This window comes from Orcinus orca, chromosome 8 (assembly GCF_937001465.1).
Source record: "Orcinus orca chromosome 8, mOrcOrc1.1, whole genome shotgun sequence".
Taxonomy (NCBI): Eukaryota; Metazoa; Chordata; class Mammalia; order Artiodactyla; family Delphinidae; genus Orcinus; species Orcinus orca.
Genome location: NC_064566.1, coordinates 84,909,265 through 84,936,581, shown reverse-complemented (window position 1 = coordinate 84,936,581; position 27,317 = coordinate 84,909,265). Strand labels below are relative to the sequence as shown.

General features: G+C 38.2%; 1 long non-coding RNA gene and 2 pseudogenes across 1 annotated transcript; 1 reads left to right on the top strand and 2 right to left on the bottom strand.

Annotated features, from left to right (window-relative positions):
- Nucleotides 1-563: 563 nt before the first annotated feature.
- LOC125965268 (uncharacterized) lies at nucleotides 564-6,080 on the bottom strand. Its single transcript, XR_007478964.1, has 2 exons — nucleotides 5,749-6,080; nucleotides 564-5,040 (listed from the first exon to the last, which is right to left on the bottom strand). It is a non-coding gene; the product is annotated as an uncharacterized LOC125965268 (long non-coding RNA).
- On the top strand, nucleotides 4,037-6,672 carry LOC117197630 (centrosomal protein of 78 kDa-like; annotated as a pseudogene).
- A 553-nt stretch (nucleotides 6,673-7,225) lies between these two features.
- LOC101275801 (centrosomal protein of 78 kDa-like) overlaps nucleotides 7,226-27,317 on the bottom strand; it is a 57,401-nt pseudogene continuing 37,309 nt past the window's right edge.

Sequence of the window (27,317 nt, the reverse complement as noted above, 5' to 3'; positions counted from 1 at the left end):
CTAATCTGCTCTTTTGTCTTAAAAAAGTATCAAAAATATTTTGCCATGTCACTAAATACTCTTCTACATCAAAGAATTTGATTAAGCTTATGCATCATCTCCCAGGAAAAATGCACAGATATATTTTGAATGTAGAACTCCTGAAGCCCATCCATTAACTCTGGTTGAGACCTGTTGTCATTCTTTTCTTAGTGGCTTCATAGCGCATTCCTTCATACGGTGAGCTATTTTTGTTTAAACAATCCCAATTTGGAGGCTCTTAGCTTTCTTCTAGGGTTTGGTTATAAACAATCTTATGACATCATGTTGGTAGATAAATCCTTGCCCACATCTTTGATTTCCTTAGGGTAAACCCCTGATGTAGGATTGTTGTTAGGTACCAAAACCTACTCTCCAGAAAGTGATACCAGCTCCTATCCCAATGATGGCATATAACAGAGTTCCTCATTCTTTAAGTGATTGTTCAAAGCAGTTAAAATGTATAAATATACCGTACTGTTTTCATAAGTATAGGTATTCTGATTGTTTATTGCTGCATAAGAAACCACCCCGAAACAGCGGCCTAAAACAATGACAATCATTTATTTTGTTCATGAACCTGGAGGTTGAGTAGAATATTAATTCTTTTACTACACTCTTACTGACTGAAAACAATACCTACTTGACTAGCTCACAGTTCTGCAGGTCAGAAGTCCAGGCACAGCGTGACTGGGTTTCCTGCTCAGATACACACTGAAACACGTGGTTCCCTCCTGAGAGTGTTAAAGCACGTGAAATTTAAGTGTAAACATTGAGCCCCAAATGTTGGATGTTCACCATAGTTTGTGTGGGTCACAGAGCTGAAATCAAGATGTCAGTCTGGCTGTGTTAGCATCCAGAGGCTCTGGGAAAGAATGCCTCCAAGCTTCTTTGGCTTGTTGGCATAATTCAGATTCTGCAGTTGCAGGAGAGAGGTCCCCATTTCCTTGCTGGCTGTCAGTCGGGGGGCAGTCTCAGGTCCTAGAGGCCTCTCGCTTGCCTTCCCTGCCACAGCATTGGACTTCTTCAGAGCCAGCAATGGAGAGTCTCCCTCCCTTTTGTACTTCAATTCAGGAAGAGTTCAGGTCCTTTTCATGGGGTGCCTGAGTAGGTCACATCCACCTAGAATAATCTCCCTATCTTAAAAAATCAACTGATTTTGAATCTTAATTCCATCTGCAAAATCCCTTCACTGCAGCACCCAGATTTAGGGTTTGATTGGATAAGTGGAAGGTTTGTGTACTTCAGTAAGTAGGAGTCTTAGGGGCTCTGTTAGAATTCTGCCCATTGCAAGCAGTGTCCCCACTTCAAGGACTGAAGTGTCTTAGTTCCTAAAACTCCTGAGAGAGTTTATCAGTGTTCATTTTATTTTATTGATCTTGGTGAATGGGAAGACTACCACCTCTGTGAATAGGAATGGCACCCAGCTTCCTGAGTCCACAGTGTGGCTCTGCTACTTAGTGGTGTGACCTTGGCTGTGCTGCTCTACTTACTCTACTTCTCTGCCTCTGTTTCCCTCATCTGTAAAATAACATGGAGTTAGTGATTGTTCTTTCCTCGTAAGGTTTTTTGTTTTTTAAATAAATTTATTTTATTTATTTATTTATTTTCAGTAAACGGGCCTCTCACTGTTGTGGCCTCTCCCGTTGCAGAGCACAGGCTCCGGACATGCAGGCTTAGCGGCCATGGCTCACGGGCCCAGCCACTCCGCAGCATGTGGGATCTTCCCGGACCGGGGCACGAACCCGTGTCCCCTGCATCGGCAGGCGGACTCTCAACCACTGCGCCACCAGGGAAGCCCTATTTATTTATTTTTGGCTGCGCTGGGTGCTTGATGCTGCTCACGGTCTTTCTCTAGTTGCGTCGAGCGGGGGCTACTCTTCGTAGTGGTGTGCGGGCTTCTTATTGAAGTGGTTTCTCTTGTTGCAGAGCACAGGCTCTAGGCGCGCAGGCTTCAGTAGTTGTGGCACGTGGGCTCAGTAGTTGTGGCACGTGGGCTCAGTGGTTGTGACACAGGGGCTCTAGAGCGTAGGTTCAGTAGTCGTGGCACACGGGCTTAGTTGCTCCGGGCACGTGGGATCTTCCCGGACCAGGGCTCGAACCCGTGTTCCCTGCACTGGCAGGCAGATTCTTAACCACTGCGACACCAGGGAAGCCCCCTCTTAGGGTTTTGATGATTAGACTATTTAATGCCCAGGGAACTCCAAGAACAGAGCTCGACTGTAAATTGCTTTAAAAGTGATTACTTTAAAAAAAAATGCTTTTGAATCTGCAATTATGCAATTCAGGTATGTTAAGCATGTTCATTAATAGGACTTCCTACTATAAAGAGACCCACAAATAAAAATAGAATTTTTCTTTCTTGGCCTTAACTATTTATTTCTGACTTGCTATGTTATACGCATATGCCTTTTATGGTAGGTTGCCACAAATTTATGTTGGAAAAAGTGGAATTTAAATAAATCTTTACTATGCTAATTTGATAGATTTTGATAATTCATTTCACTAGCATGGTATGATATTACCAGTAGCAGACTAAAATCTGAGTTCACTTCTGGCTCTGCCCCTAAATCCTGATAAGACCTATAGCTGGAAAGGCTTTTAGATATTATACTACGAATTAGTTATAATATTTACTCTGTTTAGGAAAAACTGGAGGAGTGCCTAAAGCAGTTAAAGGAGGAAAGAGTAATAAGACTTAAGGCTGATAAATGAGTCAATGAGGCAAACAATTTCTTATACTTTTGAGAGTGTTTTGGTTTTATTTTGATTTGATTTTAAGCCATATACACATAGTTTGTAAACTTTAAAACTGTAATATGTTGCAAATTGGTTGTGTCATATGGACTTTTGCATTTACTGGTATTTAGTGATCATATGATCTATATTCCAGAAAGCATGTTTTTAAAAATGTGAAAATCTCGTTTTGTGTGTGTGTGTGTGTGTGTGTGCTTTCATATGACATTAGCTTATTTTCTGTTCATGATTCTTTGATTAAAGAAAGCACTTTTTGTGCATATACTGTATATACAGTAGCATAAAAGGCATGATGAGACTCTCCTGGCAATGAATTAGGAAAGTGAATCATTTAAATAAATTTAAGATATTGGAAAACTTGTAAAAATGCAATGAAAGATAAAACTATATACTATAAGAATTACATTAGGTAATGTGCATGAAAGCAGGGCATAATCTAAAAAGTTCTATATAAATATACTTTATCATAGGTTGAGCGTAGGGAGGAATTTTCCAAAGTGCATCCATTGGATTGGCGGACACTCATTCAATAAATGTTGAGCACCTGCTTATATAAGGCAAAAGGGGCATCATGAACATAACAGCTTTTCTGAGAAATACTAGAGTTGAGCTTATAGGGGGTTTTAAGTGCATAGGTGATGAGTGGAAGGGGAAGAGTGCACGCGAGTGAATATTTTCAAGAATCCTAAAAAAATATTGGTGATCGTACATTTAATAAATTGGGTTGGGTATGATTTAGGACTTTTAAACGTAAGCATTAGATATTTTGCTCACTAAAGTTAATTCTTAACATTCAGCAGAGTTGTAATATGTTTTGTTCAAATCAGATTCTATAATTCACTTTCTAATTTAAGGGAAACTTAAAGCAGGTAATTTTCTGATGTGGAATGAGGCTCCATTATGAATTTAACCAGTTAGAAATGTGATCTTTTGTGAAAGATCATTAATAAAACGATAACTTTTATTTATATACCACCTAAGTGTTATATAGGAAACTTTGTTGGGTGCCTGGGGGTTTTGGTTATTATGTGATATGGTCTCTGTCTTTCCTGGTGGAGAGTTAGGTTAATTACAGATTAATTACATTTTGAGTGTTTTAGTTTTGTTCCTTGAAACTAGACAAGACTACTTTTGATGACAATGAGAAAAAATCATGTCAGACATTTTCAGTCTTCTTTTATAGCTGGAACATGAAAATGCCCAGTTAAGAAATATAAATTTCTCTTTGTCTGAAGCCCTTCATGCCCACTCATTGACAAGCATGATCCTGGATGATGAAGGTGTTTTGGGCAGCATTGAGAATTCTTTTCAGAAGTTGCATGCTTTCTTAGATATCCTTAAAGATGCTGGGTTAGTTCATTTCTCTTCATGGCATTCTTCTCTTTGTGACTATAATGGTAGTTTGCTGAGGAACTGGAGCAATTTTCATCACTTATGTAGCCATATTTAGCCAAATTTAGTGTAATTATAGGTAATATAGTTGACATTTTAAAATGAGGAATTAAATTTTTTAAGAAATGCAAATAGGGGAGCCTGCTTTGGTAGAGTGGGGAGCCCATTATAAAAGAGTAACCTGTAGACAGAGTAATTAGTGGGTATAGTTTTTTGTAAAGACTAAATTGAAGGCAGTTTTCATTGAAAATATTCGGGAATGGATAAGAATTTTCCTATCTTTCATTTATTTTGCTTGTTTGATAAGTTTGAATTAAAGTTATTTTTGTCTTAAACATAAAAATTATTATTAATCTGCAGGGAAGATATAGGTCAGTGGTTCTCAACCAGGAGCACTTTTGCTGAAAGAGGGAAGTGGAGATTGGTAGTTGATGGAGTGGTGTTTTGTCAGTGAATGAATTTGTGTTGGTAAGGAAGGAACAAACACATTCTTGGAAACTGGAGGAAAGGTGGTAAAGAAGTGTGGGAATGGAGGTGTGACAGGCAGTGGACGGGGTGCATGGTACATGTTGAAGCTGCTAGTGAGACAGTGGGATGTCTCCTAGAGGATGAATCTGGAAAGGGCTGAGAATTTGGGGGAGAGAGAGGCTTGTAGTCTGGAGTAGGATGTTGGCTTTTAAGATTTTAGAAGTATTTCATGATGGTAGGTCTGGGGAAATCTAAACTGCTCTTATGTGATTATAATAACCTTTGTCTTTTCTCCTTTCCTCCTTTGGTCCAGGCTTGGGCAGCTGGCCACAATGGCTGGTATAGATCAGTCAGATTTTCATTTACTAGGTCGTCCCCAGATGAATTCTACTGTTAGTAGTCCACCTAAAGAAGAAAAGAAGGCACTTGAAGAAGAAAAATCAGAATCAAACAGAGTGCCCCAGTACAAACGCAAAATCTCCAAGTAAGTGGACAGGACAGCACTTAATAATTCTAAGAGTGATTAGCAAAAAGGAAATGACCAAGTCAGAGAGAAAATAATAATGGTCAGTCTCTAATAGTTCACATGCTCGGGAGCTAGAAGACTCTGGAATCCTCTCCAAATCTGAGATCAGTAAATGTGGGCCCATTTCATGATACTGTATTGTTGTACATAAGAAAACTGGAAGTTCTTTAGAAAATTTATGAGTTAAAGCAAACTCTCCTTAATGAAGAAAGAAAACATTACAGAAAATATTCCAAATTTTAAATTGTATAAATGTCTATTCTATTCATATTTTATCTAGGTTTCTATTTGTATGCAGTCAGCATACAATGAAGGAACACTAATGAAGGTACACATACTGATATAATATTTTTAAAAAGTAATCTTGACATAGCTAATATGTAAGATATTATAGTGACTCACCGGGTCATGGGAATGGGAGGGGAAACCTGTCAGCTTTTCCTCCACCTTACTTGGAGCCCCCTTTGCCCACCTCAGCCAATCTCAGACTGGTCTTGGGAACTGACAGCTTGAGAACACAGTCTGGTCACAAACTATATATTGTTTACATGTGCCTGGAGGATAGAAAAGAAATTAATTTTTCTTACAGAGTAGGGTTTCATTCTTAGTGAGGGAAAGGAAATGGGTAATAACTACCCCAATCACCAAAGTCTGAAAATGTAGCTGACATAGCCTTGGATATAGCTAGGTTAAGTTGAGAATCACTTGGCAAGATATAATTAGAAAAAAAATGTCTCTGAAGTCTTCTGAATAATCAGTTGACTGTGTTAATAAGATCACAGAGTAACATTGAAGTTTTGAACTCTACTTTTTAATGGTTGTCTTTGTTCATCACTGAATTTTTGCCTTGTCTTTTGTCTTTCCCTCCAGTTTCAGAAAATTACAGGTGATGCTGGGATTCCTTTGCCTCTTGACTCCTTCCATGTCCCAGTCTCTACTCAGGAGGCCTTAGAAACTTCCAAAGACAACCTGGGGGTCCCAGTCACAGAGCAGCGGCAGGAGTCTTTTGAAGATTTCATTGCTAGAACATGTTCTCCTTCAGCAGACGTCATTTCTGGAACTGGAAGTCAAAGAAAAGAAGAGGAATTATCTAGAAATAGCAGGTCTTCTTCAGAGAAAATGACCAAAGCAGGTGAATATACCAAAACATACTCTGCTAAGAAACAACCTGGGAAGGACCTGCATTCCTGCTCTGACTCACCTGTAAAGCAGAAAAGCAAAGGAATTGGGCAAAATAAGTCTTTGCTTAATGAACCAATTAGAAGTGAGTCTTAGAAAAAACACATTTCTGTTAAGAAAGAGAGTAGAATAGTGACTGTTTCATCAAAGACAACTAAAAGTAAACTCAGTCTACTAGAACATTCTGAAAGTGATACTCTTGGATCTGACTGTGAATTTCAAGAAAGCATCCATACTCCATCATGCCTAACATAGGTCTAAATCTTTTAAAATCTTTTAAAATTATGCTTTTGCCTTCAAATTTTAATAAATTACTTATGTTTTTATTATAGCATATGGTGTTTTAAAATACTTGACTGGAAGCCATTAGAGAAAGATTTATCTATAGTTTTTTATTATAATGAAGGTTTTGGTGTATTTTTCCTTGTGGCACTTTGCACCATTCATTCAGCTAGTGTTTACTGAGGGTTTCATATGTACTGTACTTTTCTGGGTGCTATTGCTTTCAGCAGTGAACAATGTAAAGCCTTTACTCTCCTGGAACTAACACTCTGTGGTGAGAGAAAACATAAACAACAAAACAGGGTAAGGGGTAAAAAGAGATGGAAATAATAAATGGAATAGTTTTACCATTTGGTTAAATGTCAAACTATTATAAATCATATTGCCAGAAGCCATTGACATATTTTAATTCACAATAACCAGAGAGCATCAAACATTTACCAAGGCACTTAACTTTGTTTATGGATTATAGCAACACTATGAGGTAGGGAACTATTACCGTCCCCATTTATAGATGAGGAGTCTGAGGAGACAGTATGTGAGTTGCCCAGAATTACACAGCTGTAAGTAAGTGGGAAGCTGGGATGTGACCAGAACCCATGCTTTTTTTTTTTTTTTTTTAATGTGTGGACTTTATTATGTTTCATTTGTTTCTGATTTATGTGATTTTTTTAAAGATTTTTTTTGATGTCGACTATTTTTAAAGTTTTATTGAATTTGTTACAGTATTGCTTCTGTTTTATGTTTTGGTTTTTTGGCCACAAGCATGTGGGATCCTAGCTCCCTGACCAGGGATCGAACCCTCACCCCCTCCATTGGAAAGTGAAGTCTTAACCACTGGACCACCAGGGAAGTCTCCCTTATGTGATTATTTTTATGGCAGTTTTTAAAATTTTTATTTTTTATTGACATATAGTAGAATTACAGTGTTGTGTTAATTACTGCTCTACAGGAAAGTGACTCAGTTATACATTTATATACATTCTTTTTCATATTCTTTTCCATTACAGTTTATCACAGGATATTGAATATATTTCCCTGTGCTATACAGTAGGACCTTTTTGGTTTTTTTTAAATACATCCACTTTTTAAAAAATAAATGTATTTATTTATTTTTTTATTTTTGGCTGTGTTGGGTCTTCGTTGCTACACGTGGGCTTTCTCTAGCTGCGGTGAGCGGGAGCTACTCTTCTTTGTGGTGCGCGGGCTTCTCATTGTGGTGGCTTCTCTTGTTGCGGAGCACGGGCTCTAGGTGCATGGACTTCAGTAGTTGTGGTACACGGGCTTCAGTAGTTGTGACTTGCAGGGTCTAGAGCGCAGGCTCAGTAGTTGTGGCGCACGGGCTTAGCTGCTCCGCGGCATGTGGGATCTTCCTGGACCAGGGCTCGAACCCATGTCCCCTGCATTGGCAGGCATATTCTTAACCACTGCACCACCAGGGAAGTCCCACGTAGGACCTTTTTGTTTATCCATCCCGTATATACACCAGTTTGCATCTGCTAATCCTAAACTCCCAATCCAACCCTCTCCCACCCCCTCCCCCTTGGCAACCACCAGTCTATTCTCTATGTCCTTGGTTATGTTTCTGTTTCACAGATAGGCAGAACCCAGGCTCTTAATTACTTTGTTATCCTGTTTCCTTGTTAAGAGAAGAAGGGTTTAAGGAAGGCACCGAGAGAGAAGCCAGTGAGCAGTGAGCACTAGAAGTGCAAAACAGTGGGGCTGTCAGAAAACTCATCTGTCTCCTTCCCCCATCTAAGCAGAATTTTTAAACGGCAGGGTATGTGATGACACATCTCTGGATTAAATTATGTCTCCCTAGTAAAACATGCACAGCTAAGTCTTTAGTTCAATCAGACTGAAAGGTGAGATCAGAGAAAAGCTGGAGTGTCAGATTTCTTCTAAAAGGTCCTGCCTGATTGTTACTAAGAGGACTACTACAGTACTAGTTAGTTCATTAGTCATGGATTGGGTGTTAGAGGAGTGAAACGATGAGGAAGATGTAGCATTGGCCCTTTAGCAGTCGAGTGAGAGGGGAAGACACACAGCAGATGTCTCATCCTGCACGTGACATGCTGTGATGGGCATATTCAGGGCGTTTAGTCAGTGTTTGTGGAAGAAGAGGGGGAGCTGTGAGGGAAAAAAAAGTCATCGAAAGAGGTAGTCCCTAAGCTAAGTCTTAAAGGACTCGTGAGAAACTGGTGAGTCAGCCGGTGAAGGGCAAGGACACTCAAGGCAGAGAGGACAGCAGAAGTCCAGAGTCGTGAGTGTGCGAGGGGTGTGTTACGGAGCCACAGGCACAGGCTCTGGAGGATCAGTGAAGTGTCCCCAGGCAGTGGCAAATGCCCCTAAAGGAGGCAGCGAGGAGGAGGAGAGCGGGCCTTAACCATCCATGTGTGTGGAGCTGGTTTCCCCAGAAAATAGCTAAGAATGGAAAGGACAAGTTCAGGTGGCATTTTAGACCACTGACGTCAGTATGGATGAGGAAGCTGAAGAAGCCTGGAGATAATTATGCCCCACTCTTCTGAGGAGCAGTGTTTTCTATTTTCGAGTGGGACTTTCATGCTGCCATCTCCTCTCCTGTCCGTACTGAAAGGTTTATAGGCTGGCAGAAGGGAGAACCTGGCTTAAGTAAAGTTAATCAGGTTTCTTTACTGTACAGCTTCTCGGGGCTGCTGTAGGCTAATGTCCATTCTGGATCGTCACAGCAGGCATATGGTACACAGCCATTCTCAAATCTATTTGACTCTAGAGTCCTTTTTTAGTAGAAGTGTCTAACAACTGGTTCCACCAAACAGCAATTTGGTAACTTCTAGGCCAGGTAATAGAAAGGGGTCTGAAATAAGGTATAGATGAAGGGAGGAAATAAGTTCTAATTTTATTTAGGAAATTACAAGCAAGACTTGATCTTGGGAAATAAGGAAGAAGTAGGAGGCGGAGGCTGAACCCCCATCTGTGTGACTAAGGTTGGGTGGTGGTATCATTGAGTTTGGAAATAGGGGATAAAGAACTGAATTGGGAAAAAAGACTTTAGTTCTGCACATGTAGAATTTTAAAGCACCTGTAGAATTCAGGAGACAGACTGGTAGATAACTGGACATGCATGTGAAGACATGGAAAGATAAAAATTTGAATGCCATCAGCACATATTAGCAGTCATTAAAATCATGAAAATGGATGAGATTTCAGAGAATTGTGAATACTGACAACGTTTAAGTAATAAGCAGAGAAAGAATTCTGGGAAGGAGAGAGGTGATAGAGTTTCAAGAAGGAGGAAGTAGATGACAGTGTCATCCTTCAGAGAATGTAAGTGTCCATTGGATTTGGGCAGTTAGGTCCCCAGTGACCTTAGAGCAGTTCAGTGAAGTGGTGGACAAGAAAGCCAGATTGCAATAAATTGAGGGCGTAGGGCTGCCTGTCGGGGCCAGGCGGGGCTAGTGAAGACAGTGGGAACAGGCCGCTCTGAAGGAGTTTGGATGAAAAGAGAAAATAATTAGCAAAAAAGAATTTTTTAGAATGAGAAGGACTTATATTTTATATGTTGAAATGAAGGAACTGATAAAGGAGATCCTGAAGATGTAGATAATAATTTAGAGAATTGGGGAAACATGGACATATGAATAAGAAAAAAAAACCTTGCACAGTATATAAAAATCACATGTATCCTTCGAGTTGAGAGGAAATAAAGGTAAGAAGAGATAGAAATTAAATGAGTTTATACTGATAGCCTCAGTTTTCTTTGACACAGATTTTTCAGAGACACATATATACACATACATAATTACAGTTTTAAAATTCTTTCGTAGTTACATGTTTTATTAATCACGTCTGAGAAAAGTCATTGATTTTCATTTTGTACAGCATTATCTTGTAAGGACAAGATACAGTGACAACTTCCAAGCTTTTTGCATGTCAGAGCTGAAACTGAAAGTATCTCCGTAATTGAATTTTCACTTCTTATTTGTAATAAGTTTATCCTTAGGAGGATACTTCATAGTGTTTGATCACAGATGAGTTTGGGCATTGCTATCACTCAATAATGTTAAGCATCTGTCAGGTTCTCTCCTATACTATATATTAATTTTTTCTCTGTTAAGCAAATATTTATTGGCAGCCTGTGGGAATAAAATACAACTAGGTCTTCTTTCCTTGGTATATTCACAAAAGCCCCTGAAACTAAATTTCCAAGTCAGGCCATACTAAGGCCTGGAATAATAAGTTTTCATTGTTAACAGCTTTTTTGTGGTTTTCTTTTCTTTTTTTTTTTTTTTGAAGCAAGGATAAGACACTGTCTTAACTCAGTAGTTGTTCATTGATTAATAAGTCAAAGAAGACATTGATGAAGCATGGTATTTTGAATATCCTTTCCACAGAATAGGTAATGGACCGTCCTGAAACTCTGGTGAGATGCTTATCATTTTCAGATTTTTGGAGTGGCAGAGAAAACCCTATTAAACCTTGAATTATCACTAGAAACATGAATTCAGCCAAATAAAAACAGTGCCTCGGCCTACTGAGGTTGTCAATTTCCATCTTAACAAAAGTGAACATTTCTCCTTTAGACTAAAATCAAGAAAATCCCCTCTCTCCAGGATGCAATAATTGGGTGCAAGAAAGAGGAAAACTGAAGGTATTCCCTCTTTCCACCTGAACAGTGAATTCATTCTGATATAAAATATTTGTTATGATTCTGCTATGACCAGGTGCTTTATTGTGTTTAGAGATCAAGTTACTGTTCATTCTTGGTAAGTAAGAAAAATCCATGTTTTAGGACTTTGAATAGTAACTTTATATATTTTATATATATATAAAAAATAAATACATATATTATATATAATATATATTCCACCTATTCAACAAAATTGTAATTTCATCATCTCTTACGAATGATGAACTGTATTTACTCTTTGGAAAGGGCTTATGGGGAATTAAAGTCTCCATATACTTTTTATATAAGACCATGGAAACCAAATTCTCAACTGGGAGCACACTTAGGTTTGCTATGAAGGATTATGCTTGCCTGGCCTTAGAGTGGTAGGTCAGGAACTCAAGGTGGAGTTATTTTCCTCTAAGTTACTTTCATTGATGCCACCCTGAAAAATTTGGAGGGAGTATTTTTTGAAATAGCTTTATCTCAGTAACCCTTTAAAAATGCTTCAGGGTATGGGGAACATAACTATCAAAATGTTCAAGCAACTCTGTTGATTTAAGTGTAATTGATCAGGAGCAATACAGGAAAGAGCTGGGTACAAAAGACAAAAGGCCCAGGGCTATTTCATGTATTGTTTTTGGCTTATTGTACAAAACAGAGAAAGTCTCATACACTCACGCAGCCAAGGTCCCCTACTGTTCTCTCATTTTAGTATAAATAAAAGAGAGCTAGTTTCTCAATAGCAGCATTCTATCCTTAAGTGGGTACACAGTGATATTCTAATGGTCTCTGGAGCAGAGAATAATTCCATGGCAGCTCTGACCTCCAGTCACCTGGTTTTCTGTAACTTAGTCTTTCATGGCCAAGGACTATAATCATTATTTCGATTTATATTTAGCATCTCAAAATTGAAAGGATTTCATGGACAACAAAACAGTAAGTGATTTCATGAAGTGTTTTAGTATGGATAAAATAATAAACTATAAAAATACAAATCATCAGTAAAGCTTTTTCTTTCCTGAGAACTATATTCAGAAATTAATGTAAGCATCTAAGGTGCACATGTGTGTTTTTTCACCCATGATCATGTTTGTGTGTGTGTGTGTGTGTGTGTGTGTGTGTGTGTGTGTGTGTGTGCATTCCACTGCTACAGGAGACATGCAAAATAATATCAGATTTGCTACTATATGAAGTACTGGTTTCTCCCGAGAACTGTGTGCTCGCAGGGTTCGTTCAGGAAGGTGAGTGCCCTACCACCACCTCGCAGTCATATCTCATCACCTTCGGCAAGAATAATTTACACTTTAACCTTACATGCAGGCGTATTAAATTAGTATTACTCATCAGAACTTGCTTATTAATAAAACAAGCTGAATTAGCCACTGCAGAATCATATTTGTAAATTCAATGACAATTTTACATTTTTAATAAAGGCTCAGAAATATTATTGCAGAGCAGGTGGTACAGAAAACTGTGGTCAGATTTGACATTCATTAATAATTGAAGTGTGGAACGTGACAGGTGACAATTGATATTGATTTCTTTCCTCTAATATTTGGAAGAGTTCTAAAAGGTAAATAAAATGAGATAAAAAGACATATCAAGTGTCACTGATTTATTTGATCACCTCCTCCCCACATATCACTCCTTCGCCTACCATGTTTTGAATAATTGAATGCCCATAGTGTTTCCAGTTCAGTGCATTATAAAACACACTCAAGCTGGGTTTTAATCATATTAGACTGAAAGCTGAACTTTTTATGAAGGATTATTTAAAACAAAATGCGTCTTGAGCCCAACAGTCTTTGAAACCAAACAATCCTGGGAGTTCAGTAAGGAAATGTCAACACTGTGGAGAACTTTTGGATTCAGAAAATTCAGTAATCCTATTTGATGTATGTTAACCATATCAATATTAACAACCTTCTGCTTGATTTCAGCACTGATTTGAGAGCTGAGTTACTACTGGTCTTGTATTTTAACTAGTTGTGAAAGCACTGAGAGAGTTGTTCTTGGGTTGAATTTGACCTGCCTCTGGGAATGCTCTCTGTTCTATCCATCCTGAAAAGATTTATTCAAGTGCATTTCTCTGCCTTCCTTCTTCTCATCTGCACCCCTTGGGAAAACGAAAGATGCTCAAATATAGATGTCAACACTGCAGATGCTCTGTTTGGCAATGGTGTCTTTCAGATTCCCAATAAAAAATTATATTGCTGACCACCCATTTGACTGAAAAGTGACTCATTTTACTGACAGATATCTGGATTGAGATGCCAAAAGAAATAGGTCATTTCAAATTTCCTTTTTAATTTTAAGTCATAGCTTTGTGTTGCAAGACTACTTGTTCAAAAGTTAGATCATGAAGGTTCCTTCCTATGACCTCCAAATAATTAATCAAAATGTTCTTCAATAGGCTATATAAAAAGCAAGCAGAATATTCCTAATTATCAATCTTTCTCTTGAGTCATATAGTTCTTGTAATTTCAAGGAAGAGAAACTCAAATGTAAAGTGTTACAACAGCCAAGCATACCAGCACTATTATCTAACAATTCAGCAATTTTCTCTGCCAAGTCACTGAACCTTAGACTACTGAGAATGTCTTTTTAATTAATTTTTAAGGTTCTCCTCTTTTGAGTTAAAAAATGGTCACAATTTTATAAGTAAAATTAAAGAAAAAACACAAAATAGACCATCTGAGATATTTCCATTAGGCATTATATATATAATTTTAATATACATACATATATAAATGCACTGGGATAAATCTCCATCTTCTGTGTCCTTCGGACATAGGTCCATTTTCTTAGGAATAGGGAGCTCCTTTCATAATGGAAGTGAGGAAATTGGCTGGACCATCCTTATTGAACATAATTCCACGAAGCCGCCATTTAAGGTTGTCTGGATCTTGGTTCCTTCTAGCAATCTACTACTCCAACAGTGTGTAGTTCATCAAATTCAGGTCTTTCTGAAGCCAGACTAGAAATACAGAGTGAGCTGGATGACTGAGGTAACTGACCAGAAAGGAGAAGGAAGAGGAGCAAAACAATTTCCCAATTTCATTTTTTCCCATATTCTCTGTGCTTGACAAGGGAAAAAATATTTGGGTCTGAGTTCCTTTCATTGTTAGCCATTGTTGGTTCAAAGTCTGAGGAAAAAAAGGTAAAAACGAAAATATGGAGTCCAGAATTCCGTTAGCTCTCTTGCATGCAATATCACAACTTAAAAGGCCTTCCAAAATGAAGGGATAAACTTTTTTCTTTTTTTTTTTTTTTTTTTGAGGTATGCGGGCCCCTCACCGCTGCGGCCTCCCCCGCCACGGAGCACAGGCTCCGGACGCACAGGCCCAGCGGCCACGGCCCACGGGCCCAGCCGCTCCGCGGCACGTGGGATCCTCCCGGACCGGGGCCCGAACCCTCGTCCCCTGCATCGGCAGGCGGACTCCCAACCACTGTGCCACCAGGGAAGCCCAGGGATAAACTTTTAAAAATATAGCCCAATCTTTTCAATCTAAACAAGTAAACACTAAAATTATACTTTAGAAATCCAGCAAACACACTAACCACAGTCAAAGCAAAGGAAGGCTTATGGCTTACCAAATGACAGTGGCTGTCTACAAGAGAGAGAAAGAGAATACTCCAAAATTCTATCTGCCCTGGCAGAGCTCAGCACAGCTACTATTCTTCTTTCCTAAAATCAAGGCATAAAGAAATTGAATAAAACTTGCCAAAATGTCACCCCCTGCCTCCAAAAGCAGATTAAAGAAGGGAGTGTCCAGAAATCAGGATGAAGAAAACTACTTAGAGAAGTCCCTTCTCCTATCAGTGGACCACCAGGGTTTATCTGGGTAATAAAATGATAATAGGCTTTTTTGTCATCTTCTTTTTATAATTTATCCATTTAAATTTCAGTCAACATTTAAAAAATATCCAATCAGAATAATAGGCATGTCCAGAAGTATCAGTTTTTTTAATCCTCACCCTTTTACAAATGTGAAAACTGAGGCTAGGTATAGCTGTCAAGGAATTTTCCTAAATCATTGAAACTGTAAATTTGGGACCTAGGTGTAAATCAGTTGCTCATTTATCTTGGCTAACTTCTTAAAATTCTGTTTAGGAACACGGGGAGGGGGAAGGATAAGCTGGGACGAAGTGAGAGAGTGGCATGGACATATATACACTACCAAATGTAAAATAGATAGCTAGTGGGAAGCAGCCACATAGTGCAGGGAGATTTGTGACCACCTAGAGGGGTGGGATAGGGAGGGTGGGAAGGAGACGCAAGAGGGAGGGGATATGAGGATATATATATACATAGAGCTGATTCACTTTGTTATACAGAAGAAACTAACACAACATTGTAAAGCAATTATACTCCAATAAAGATGTTAAAAAAATATATATGAAAACTCTACTATAAAATAGATACAGTGATAATAAATCTGAGAGGTGGAATTATGGCTGTTTTTTAATCTATTTTTGGTTTATTTGATTACATGATTTGTCTATAAAGAATATGAATCCCTTGTGTAATAAAAGTTATTCAAAACCCAAAAAAAACAACAAAACAATTCTGTTTAGGAAGAGAGGATAGAATGAAGGTTTGAGCATAGAAATCATGTAGAAATCACTGAAGATACAGGGCCTGTAGTGCAGTTTCATTTGTAGTGGGTTTGGCTTACATTCTTATATTTAGTTTTATTTCTATACAACTATCAAAGGAGAAAGAAGTTGGGTAATATTTGCATTTGCAACTAATCAAAGCAGAATTGCTTTTAGCTTTCACAAAAAGATCGTTCTGTGATCTCAGATTAACATTTTTATTCTTAAATGGAGCATAAATAACATTTATTGGCTAAGATTATTTGCAATAAACAAGACTGTTTACTGTTTACCACCTAGCAGATGACTATTTGTAAGTCTCACTGAGTATGCTAAAGGCTTATACTGAGCTCTCATTTTACAAGAGTGAATTTAAATTAACTTCAGTAACCAGAATTAATGAAACCGGGTAAATCATGCAAAGATATTCCACAGGGTATTCTGTTTTAATTACAGATAGAAAATGTGAGTCATTAGAGGTTTTAAAAAATGTTACATTCTGGGTTTCCCTGGTGGCACAGTGGTTGCAAGTCCGCCTGCCGATGCAGGGGACACGGGTTCGTGCCCTGGTCCGGGAGAATCCCACGTGCCGTGGAGCGGCTGGGCCTGTGAGCCATGGACGCTGAGTTTGCGCGTCCGGACCTGTGCTCCGCAGCGAGAGAAGCCACAATAGTGAGAGGCCTGCGTACTGCAAAAAAAAAAAAAATGTTGCATTCTATTACTTTCTCATATTTTAAATCTAGGAATATAGATGAAAACTAAAAAATGTTAGCCGCTTTAGTTCAGTTTTAAATGTATATCAGCTCTGAATTTATATTGAGTGAATAGTAAAGAGTCTGAATGAAGATCATAATCTGGAGGCATTCAAGTACAAGTAATAAATTTTATTAGAAGTTAAGTATCTGTTAATTATCAGGCAGCTATATAACTTACTATAAAGCCACTACAATTCAAACATTGTAGCATTACTACATGAATGAACACATACACAAATTAAACAGAAAAGAATATCCACAAATAGTTCTAAGTATGTCTGGGAAGTTTGTGATAAAGTTATCATCTTTAAAATTGATGTCTAGAAAACCGCACACCCATTTAAAACTAAAGTCTGTACCTCACACTACATACCAAAATAAATTACACCAGTTGCACATGTAAGAAGCTTGAAAGTTGCCACTTTATCCTAACAAGATGCATCTTTTACAAATATTTTCTTCCACTCTGTGGCTTGTCTTTTCATTATCTTGACAGTGATTTTCACAGAGCAGAAATTTTCTATTTTAATGAAGTCGAGCTTATCAATTCTTTCTTTCATGGATTGTGTCTTTGGTGTTATATTTTAAAAGTTATTGCCATACCCAAGGTCATCTAGGTTTTCTCCTATGTTATCTTCTGGGAGTTTTACAGTTTTGTGTTTTACATTTAGGTCTGTGGTTCATTCTGAGTTAATTTTTATGAAGGATATAAAGTCTGTGTTTGTTTGTTTGTTTTATGATGGACATCCAGTTGTTTCAGCACTATTTGATGAAAAGACTATATTTGCTCCATGTATTGCCTTTGTTCTTTTGCCAAAGATCAGTTGACTATATTTATGTGGGTCTATTTTGGGGCTCTTTATTCTGTTCCATTGATCTATTTGTTCTTTCACCAGTACCACCCTGTCTTGATTACTGCACCTTCATAATAAGTCTTCAAGCTGGGTAGTGTCATTCCTTCAACTTTGTCCTTCTTCAATGAGATGACAGCTATTCTGGGTCTCTTGTCTCTTCATATGGACTTTAGAATCAGTTTGCCAATATCCATAAAATAACTTGCTGGGATTTTGATTGAGATTGCACTGAATTTCTACAGATTAAGTCAGAAAGAACTGACATTTTGATAATACCGAGTCTTCCTATTCATGAACATGCAATATCTCTCCATTTATTTAGTTATTCTTTGACTTCATTCATCATGGTTTTGTAGTTTTCCTCCTATAGAGGTTGTACTTATTTTATTAGATTTACACTGAAGTATTACCTTTTTGACAGTGCTTTTGTAAATAGTCTGGGTTTTTTTTAACCTATTACACTTGTTCATTATTGGTATATAGGAAAGCAATTGCCTTTTGTATATTAACCTTGGATCCTTCAACCTTGCTATAATCACTTATTAGTTACAGGAGTTTTGGGTCAACTCCTTAAGATTTTCTACATAGATGATCATGTCACCTGTGAACAAAGACAGCTTTATGTCTTCCTTCTCAATCTGTACACCTTTTATTTCCTTTTCTTGCCTTAATGCATTAGCAAGGACTTGCAGCACAATATTGAAAAGTTATAATAAAGGAGGACATCCTTGCCTTGTGCTTAATCTTAATGGGAAAGCATTGAGTTTCTCTCCAGTAAGTTTGATGTTAGCTATTGTTTTTTTTGTAGATTGTATTTATCAAGTTAAGAAAGTCTCTCTTTATTCCTAGTTTACTGAGAGTTTTTCTCATGAGTGCACGCTGGATTTTGTCAAATGCTTCTTCCGCATGAATTTATATGTTTTTTTTTCCTTTTTTGTCTTGGATGGATTATATTAATTAATTTTCAAATGTTGAACCAGCCTTACATACCTGACACAAATCCCGTTTGGTCATGATATATAATTGTTTTTATACTTTTTTGGCTTCAATTTGCTAACATTTTGTGGAGAATCTCTGACACAATTTTTATCACATTTCTACTATAAAAGGTTTGGGATTCTAAAGAATTTAAGCTATTAATTAGTCTTATCAAATTGTGCTTTTTATTCAAAGATACACCATAGTAGAACCCTGAGGGAATGGATGGTGAATGGTAAGGCCTGAATTTACACTTCTTTTATTCTTTATACCCTGAACCCGTCTCTCAACAAGTGTTTATGGTTGATGTTTATTTTTTTGGAAACTAGACATAGCTCACTCCATTCATTCATTCAACAGATTCTACAGCAGAAGGGAGGCTTCTAAGGAGGTAGGGTGTATTAGTGGGGCTGCAGGTTATTACAGGGAATCCAAGCAAGGCCTCATAATGGAGACGGTGATATTTGAGAAAAGACCTAAAAAAGTGAGTGGATGAGTACTGTAGATAGTAAAGAGAACAGCAATTCAGGTAAAGGGAACAGCCAGTGAAAATGTCTGCCTACTATACTTGTTGAACATCAAGGACTAAAGAGTATAAGGTGTTTGGAAAAGAGTGAGCAAGGAGTAGAGGTGGAAGAGATGAGATCAAATATATAATGTGGAGGGTAATCATGTAGCAACTTTCCAGCATTTTAAGAACTTCAGCTTCAACTATGATGAAGGGGAAGACACTGAAGTCACATAATTCTTCTGACTTAGATTCTCAAAGGGTTCTCCGACCACTGTGTTAAGGATACAGTTCAGAGGGATAATAATTAAGATGATAGACAACGAAATCTTAATCCTGAGTGGTAATAGTGGAAAAATCGAGAAACTGTCAAATTCTGGTTCTATCTCAAAGATAGGGCTGACACATTGTGCTTGTGTACTGGATGTGAAAAGAGAGAGAAAGAAAAAAGTCAAAGATGAATCACATTTTGTAACTGAGCACCAGGAAGAATGGAGCTGCCCTTTTCTGTTTTGGAAAGTCTACAGGAAAAGCATGAGTGACTATGTGTGTATTTGATTGCAAGGTATGTTAAGTTTGGGATGTCTATTAAATGACAAAACAGAGATATTCTGTTAGTAATGAGTCTTGTTAGGTGGACCCAGTCCATAAATGACAACCATCAACCTACCTAATCTGCTCAATTTGAAGACCCATAAAGGACTTTGGGACATTAGTGTGAAGAGAGCTTCCTTTTGCGTTTGTGTGTATGTGTGTTATTTGCTTTGACACTGTGGTTAGGCTGAAGTAGCACTATTCTGGGCTTTCATCTTTGGCAACTTTTTTCTCACCAAGAAGCTTTTTTATTGGGTTGACGCCAAATGAGTATTTGCCTGATTCTTTTTTTTTTTTTCTGTGGTACGCGGGCCTCTCACTGTTGTGACCTCTCCCGTTGCGGAGCACAGGCTCCGGATGCGCAGGGCCAGCGGCCATGGCTCACGGGCCATGGCTCACGGGCCCAGCCGCTCCGCGGCACGTGGGATCCTCCCGGACCAGGGCACAAACCCGTGTCCCCTGCATCGGCAGGCAGACTCTCAACCACTGTGCCACCAGGGAAGCCCTGCCTGATTCTTCATGTCCTGATTCTTTAACTATTTTCCTAGTTTGGACAGCCACAAATTTGGTTAGTATTTGTTAATTTCACCCTTCAACTTGGACACACTTGAAGCGAAGTGAACTCCCACCGCACTGATGGTCGACTCCATCTGAGCATGCTTAGAAGAGCACAGAAGGTTGTCCACGGGGAGGGTACTATCAGACGCTGATTGACAGTATCTGTGTTGCAGACCAACTTAAGGGCAAACACATACGATTCTTAATGCTTTCCTGCTCCTGATAATAGGCAATGGCAGGCTCTGGATCACAATGTTTGAACCCAGCAGGAATAGTTTTGCACTATATGTGGCATGACTATGATAAGGGGTATATATCTTATCTAGCATGTATCTTCTTTTCATGCTACACAAATACAAGGCTGTCACTTTCTGACATAATAAACTTTCTCTGTCTGTGACAGATTAAAAGCAGATGCCAAGTTAGAAACATTTCTGAATTAGGTGATTTGGGTTCCTTGACCAGGTTAAAAAAACAAAACAAAACTGTTTTTCTTCTTGGTTTCACATTTAAACAATATGAGTTAGTCTAAACTATGTGACCAAACAATAGAACTACTAAAATAACAGGCCCTTATCATTATTATTTTGATATAATAAATAATAGAGGGATATTGTTTTACTAATAATTACCAGCATTTAGTAACAACAAGCCAAACATTAGCCTTTAGGAAATTTGTGAACTCCTTCATTTCTTAAAATAACTCTGTCAGATTGGTACCAGTATTTATCACCCTTGATGAAGAAACTCAGTTTCAGACGAAGACACTGAGGCACAGAGAGGTTAAATGTAACTTGTCTATAATTGCCCTAGCTGCTATGCTAGTCTGCTTCATCAACCACTATCACCACTATCACATTTCTTTAATTGGACTTTAGATTCAGATAAACAATTTTTCCTGGTTGCAAGGAAATCATTTAACAAGGCCAGATTGCAATGATTGAAATGCAAGTCTGAGCCCAAATCTGAGAACCCTAAACCATGTGATCACTAAAAATACTGAGTATCAATTCTGAGCCTTATGAGTTTGCATTTAAAATAACAGGTCCTATTAGGAATAAGTGTACAAACGGCATTCTAGGAGGGAATGTATCCAACAGGTGTTTTAAATTCCTTTAGTGGCAATGAAAAAGTATGAAGGCATTTCCTGCAACACTAAATGAGCTGATTTGCTTTTGGTGGGTAAACACTGAACTTTGTTTACAAAACTTAACCTGAAAGTATTTTCTAAGTATCCTGCTATTACTCTACTCAAAGTTAGCCTTGTTATCTCCTTTAACAAACAAGAACGGTAAGACACAGTCTTAGTTAGTATATTATGGATAAATCATTTGCAGTCTTGGGGAAACTTGTACCTTAACGAGTGTCTTCAATTTGCGGAAGACAGGATTTCACAATTGCCATTCTCTATGCATATTATTGCCATATAAACTAATTTCAGCAAAAGAAAGCTATAGTTAGGTAGATACTTTCATAAAGTGATGCAGTCACTCAGGAATACTTTATAACCTAAACCGACTGGACAGTCAGTAACCAATGAATTATCCTAATGCTGATTCATCTGAGAGGTCCTTTATTCCAATGACTTTCGCTGCTATCCTTCACTTTTCCTTTTGGGATTAAGAACTATGCATAAAGTCTTACTTACTCTAAGGTTCACCTTATACCTCTCCTGTCATGCAACTCGTCACTTTCCCCATGATATGGCACCAAATGCCAAAATGAAATCTGAGTGCTCTGCGGTCATGGCACAGTTATTTCTAAAGAGATGAACACCTGTTCAAAAATCATTAATCCGGGCTTCCCTGGTGGCTCAGTGGTTGAGAGTCCGCCTGCCGATGCCGGGGACACGGGTTCGTGCCCCGGTCCGGGAAGATCCCACATGCCGCGGAGTGGGTGGGCCCGTGAGCCATGGCCGCTGGGCCTGTGCGTCCGGAGCCTGTGCTCCGCAACGGGAGAGGCCGCAACAGTGAGAGGCCCGCGTACCGCAAAAAAAAAAAAAAATCATTAATCCAAGAATAAATATGTGGGGAAATGAACTGGGGACATGACTGGAATCAACTAAAACTGTGAGAGGCCAGCAGGGCAGATATGTGTCTCTATATGTGCCTTAAAGAATAATGTTCTCTATGAGAAAAAATGCTTTATTGCCCCAAACTTTAATCCAATTAATATCTGGGAATATATTTCAAGACCACTTGTATATATGTGTATGTACATAATATTAGCATTGTATATTATTTGTGTTATGTTCTCCCTTCTATTCATGGGAATATGTTGCCTTTAAAGTTTAACCTTTCTTGTTGATTTTGTACATGGGTGAAGGTTCACACAGTAAGATAAGTTCAAGGATTTCTTTCTCCAATACCTTTGATATGAGTTCCTATTACTAATTTCTTTTTGATAGATTTTTCAGATGACAGTCCAAGATAGTTCTGCCAATGGAAATCACAGGACTACGAAATATGGAAAAGACTTTGGAACACTTACAGTGTGTGTTCATGGTCTGCATCAGAATTCTACAGAAGGCTTTTGGCTGAATTGGCAGTGAAATGAGAATGGAAAGTTAGTGTATCAGTTACTTTTCAGTGTGGTATTTTTTCTTTTCTACTATTCTACTATGAATTAGAAATTTCGTAAAAATCAGGAGAAGAGAAATGGTTAAGAAAAAAATAATCTGTCATGTTAAAGACATTCGGCATTAACCTAGACTCACAGAGAACATGAGAGCTGGGTAGTGAGAGCTAACCTTGTTCCAATTCCCTCACTGTACTGATGAAAAGCTTTGAGCCTCAAAGAAGGAAGTGACCCTGCCAGAAGCATACCATGAATCAGTGATGAAAGGGAGACTCCTTGGCTTCTGTAGAGCCATGCCTCTGTGCACAAGGTATTAAAGAAGCATTAATTAAATGCCCCTTTACCTAACAACGTGGAGCTTAATCATAGGGTTTGGGCTTCTTGTCTCTTCTTTTGCTTTCTCTCTTTTTTTTTTTTTTTGCGGTACGCGGGCCTCCCACCGCTGCGGCCTCTCCCATTGCGGAGCACAGGCTCCAGACGTGCAGGCCCAGCGGCCATGGCTCACGACCCAGCCGCTCCGCGGCACGTGGGATCCTCCCGGACCGGGGCATGAACCCGCGTCCCCTGCATTGGCAGGTGGACCCCCCAATGACCGCGACACCAGGGAAGCCCTTGCTTTCTCTTTTACATCCTTGGGGGCCTTAGTTTTTAGTGGCTCTCTTGAACTGGATTTACAAGACATTTATTTTCACTAGCCCTTATTTTTTGGATTGTCGGCTGAATTTTTAAGAAGTTGGGGAAGGATACTGAACTGCCAAAAGTTAACAGATTATTTCAAAGATATAAAAATAATTATAATGCCAATTTCCCTGGGTATTCCCTGTGTACTTTAGGGGTAAAAATAGTATTTGTAAAGTGATTTCAAAATGTGCAAATATTACCTGTGGTACATAACCTACTGGTTAAGAGCACTAACTCTAAAATTAATTTGCCTGTATCTTTTTTCCCCAGCTCCACCACTTATTAGTGGTGGGACTTCAGGAGTGTTACTTCTTTGTGTTTCACTTCCTCTTTGAAAAACAAGGGGTTAATAACCTCACCCATTTTACAGAGCTGTGGCCTGGAGTTAATACATGTAGAGTGGTTAGGAATCCATGCCACTCTTCAGTCTTTTAAAATCAATCTTACTCTTGTTGTTACTACTATTATTATTTTGTTAGCTGTCCTTGAAAATGTTTGCCAGCAGTACTCACTTGCTTTTCTTTTTCTTGTATATTCTCTACATCCCACTTAAGCGTTCTACCAACCCCTAAGAGGCTTGTTCTACCAAATCCTAAGAGGCTCTTTTCAGATATTTTACACGTCTTTACTTGTTTGTCACAGCAAAAGTAAAAGGAGTGTGGCTCCCCTTGTTCGAGCAAACGAGAACTTTGGTTTTCTCCCATTCATACACACTTGTGAACAGATGTGAAAAAACGACTCCATGAGGCTTTCAGTCTGTAGCCAAACATCCAGGCTCTGTGTAACTCGACACTATTATGCACACATGTTGGTCACTTAGGACCCAAAAGAATCTCAACTAAGCCCATCATTATTTCAGGAATATGACGAATGCATTTTGTGAAGTAGTTGAACATAACAGAAATACAAGAAAAGGCAGAGGTGTTTGGTATCACAACTTTTTGAGAAATGCTCAGAGCTCTAAGATGTAGCTTACAATTCCTCCATGAGCTAAAGCTTTCAAAGTTAACATAAATTTCACCATGAATACATTTTTTCAGCAATGGCAATAACGTGGTGACTATACTGCTCAATTCCTCACAGTGTTAGCATGAAATACATTAAAAGGGTAAGTTAAAATATCTGTCTGATTGCTTCTGACATAACCCCGAGATCTCTTTTATTTCTGTATTCCATCAATTATAATGTGGAACATTAAGACAAATTATTTCTAAACACTAACAAGGAATGTAGCAACAAGTGGCAGACAGTCAAGGGGAATTTTGCCATAGCACGGTGCTTATTTTGTTACAAGAAGGAATGCAAACCCAAAGGATGTAATTTAGAGGAAACTTTGTCCTGTCTATTCTCTAGGAACTAAAACAAGGAGACTGAGAGAAGATGGTTCTGGGTAAATCAAACCATTTTCTCCTAATTACAGCTGAATAATAGGGAGCAAACTCCCATGGAAGGTTGTGATCTGCTGGAAGAAAGCTAGGAGGGTGCCCTGGTTAGGGTCTTTCATATACAGTTATTCAAGCTCAGACTTGATCTTCTGTCAGGGATGCTACAGTAAGCAGAGTTTTGCCGTAGCTGTGAGGCTCAGCAACATCACTTCCAACTCTAAAACCTACAATTTTAATTTAATCACCAACACCAGCCATCATTAAGAGCGACCTCAAATAACTCCAAATCTGTTCATCTACTCATATATTCTTTACACAATCAACAGACCTTGAGTGATTACTACATGCCAGACACAGTTCTAAGACACAGAATAAGGGATAAGAAAGGTAACAACCTCTGTCACTGTGGGGCTTCAGTTCTTCTGGAAGAAGTTCATCTAAATACAAAGAGACACCAAAGATAATATTTGTTTTTATTATTTTTCTGTGAAAGAAGTAAGGTAATCTGATAAATTGGGACTAAGTTAGGCTAGCAGGACAATCAAGGAAAAAATATCTTTAAGAGATGAATGCCAAAGAATAGAAAGGAATCACTTATGGAAAAATTTTCTGGAAATAATATTTCCAAAACATGGGAACAGCAAATACAACGGCCCTGAGGCAAGATGAAGCTTAACTACAATCAAGGAACAAAAAGAAACTAAAAGGTTAGGTCAGGAAATTACCACAGAAATTTGCACCAGTTGGTGCCTAACTTTAAGTGTACGTGGATATATTCTTGAGGTGAGTTAGACATATATATCATCCAAAAAACAAAAAAAAGTTGACTCCAAAATTACCCTGGAAATTCTGAGTGAGACTCTTTACAAAGGCACAACCATATTAAAGATCACAGCCATCATTCTCCAAACTCCTCTCTGGCCATCACTTGCAGGCATTTAATGGGGGTGTTTAATATCCTCTCTAAAATATTGGGCAGGAAGAACAAACATCCTAGCATGTCTGCACCGTCTACCTAGTGTCTCACAATTGAAAATTGGCTGGAGCTCACCCTGCTGATGGCTTTGCTGGGTTTTTTTACCTTTTATTGAATCCCATCTCTTTTAAGAACTGGGATATATTTTTTGAGGGAAATAAAATTCAACGGACAGATATCATACTGTACTTGACTTTTCTGTTCTTTGCTACATTTATTTGTTGAGACAAACGTCTGTTCTTAGCCTTTTAATAACGTCTCTCTTAAAATATAACTGACACACAGTAAACTGCACATACTTAAAGAACACAACTTAAGTTCTGAAATATGCATATACCCATAGAACTGCCAACACAATCAAGAAAAGGAACATATCCATCACTTGCAAGTGTTTTTATGCCTCATTCATAAAGCCCCTTCTTTTCCCCTCACATTCAACCCCTCCACATACCCAGGTGACCACTGATATGCTTTCTATAGTTATAGATGTGTTTGCATCTTTCTAGAAATTTATATAAATGGATTCACACAGTGAGGACTCTTTTGTCTGGCTTCTTTCACCCAACGTAATTATTTTGAGAGCAATTCATATTTCTGTGGGTATCAATAGTTTATTACTTCGTTTTGCTTAGTAGTGTTTCACTGTATGAGTATACCACAGTATGTTTATTCATTCGCCTGTTGATGGGTGCTTGAGGTTGTTACAATTCTGTCTATTAAAAATAAACATGCTATGATGATCCATGTACAAGTCTTTGTATGAACATATGCTTTCATTCTTCTTGCATAAATATCTAGGTGCAGAAAGGTTGGATCATACGGTCGGTGTATGTTCAACTTATAAAGAAACAGCCAAACTGTTTTCTGAAGTGACTGTACCATTTTCCTTCCCACTAGCAGTGTAAAAGACTTCCAGTTCCTACACTGCCTCACCAATACTTGGTGTGGTTGGACTTTTCTAATTTTAGCCATTCAATAGTTGTGTAGTGGTATCTCCTGCGGCTTTAATTATCATTTACCTAATAATGGATTACATTGAGGAACTTCATGTGCTTATTTGCATCCATACACCTCCTTGGCAGTATCTCTTTTTAAATATTTTTACCCATGTTGTTAATTTTTTTAAATTTTCTAATTACTGAGAGTTTCTAATTTGAGAGTTCTATATGTGTTATAGACACAAGTCTTTTCAGGTATATAACTTGTAAATATTTTCTTCCAACCTGTGGCTTTTCTTTTATTAATAATGGCTTCCAATGATGAAACCCAATTTATCACTTTTTTTCTTTTATGGATCTTGTTTTTGATGTCATCTCTAGGAAATCTTTGCTTAAGCCAAGGTCAAAAAATTTTGTCCAAGTTTTAGAGATTTATGTTTTGATCTATATTTAGTTAATTCTTTATATGGTATGAAGTAGGGATCAAAGTTCATACTTTTGCATATGGCTATCTAGGCACAATATCCGTGTACTACATGCTTCCAGCACCATTTGTCAAGAAGACTATCCTTTCTCCTCTAAATTGGCTTTGCACCTCTGTTGAAAAGTCAGTTGTCCTTATATGTGTCGATATGTTTCTG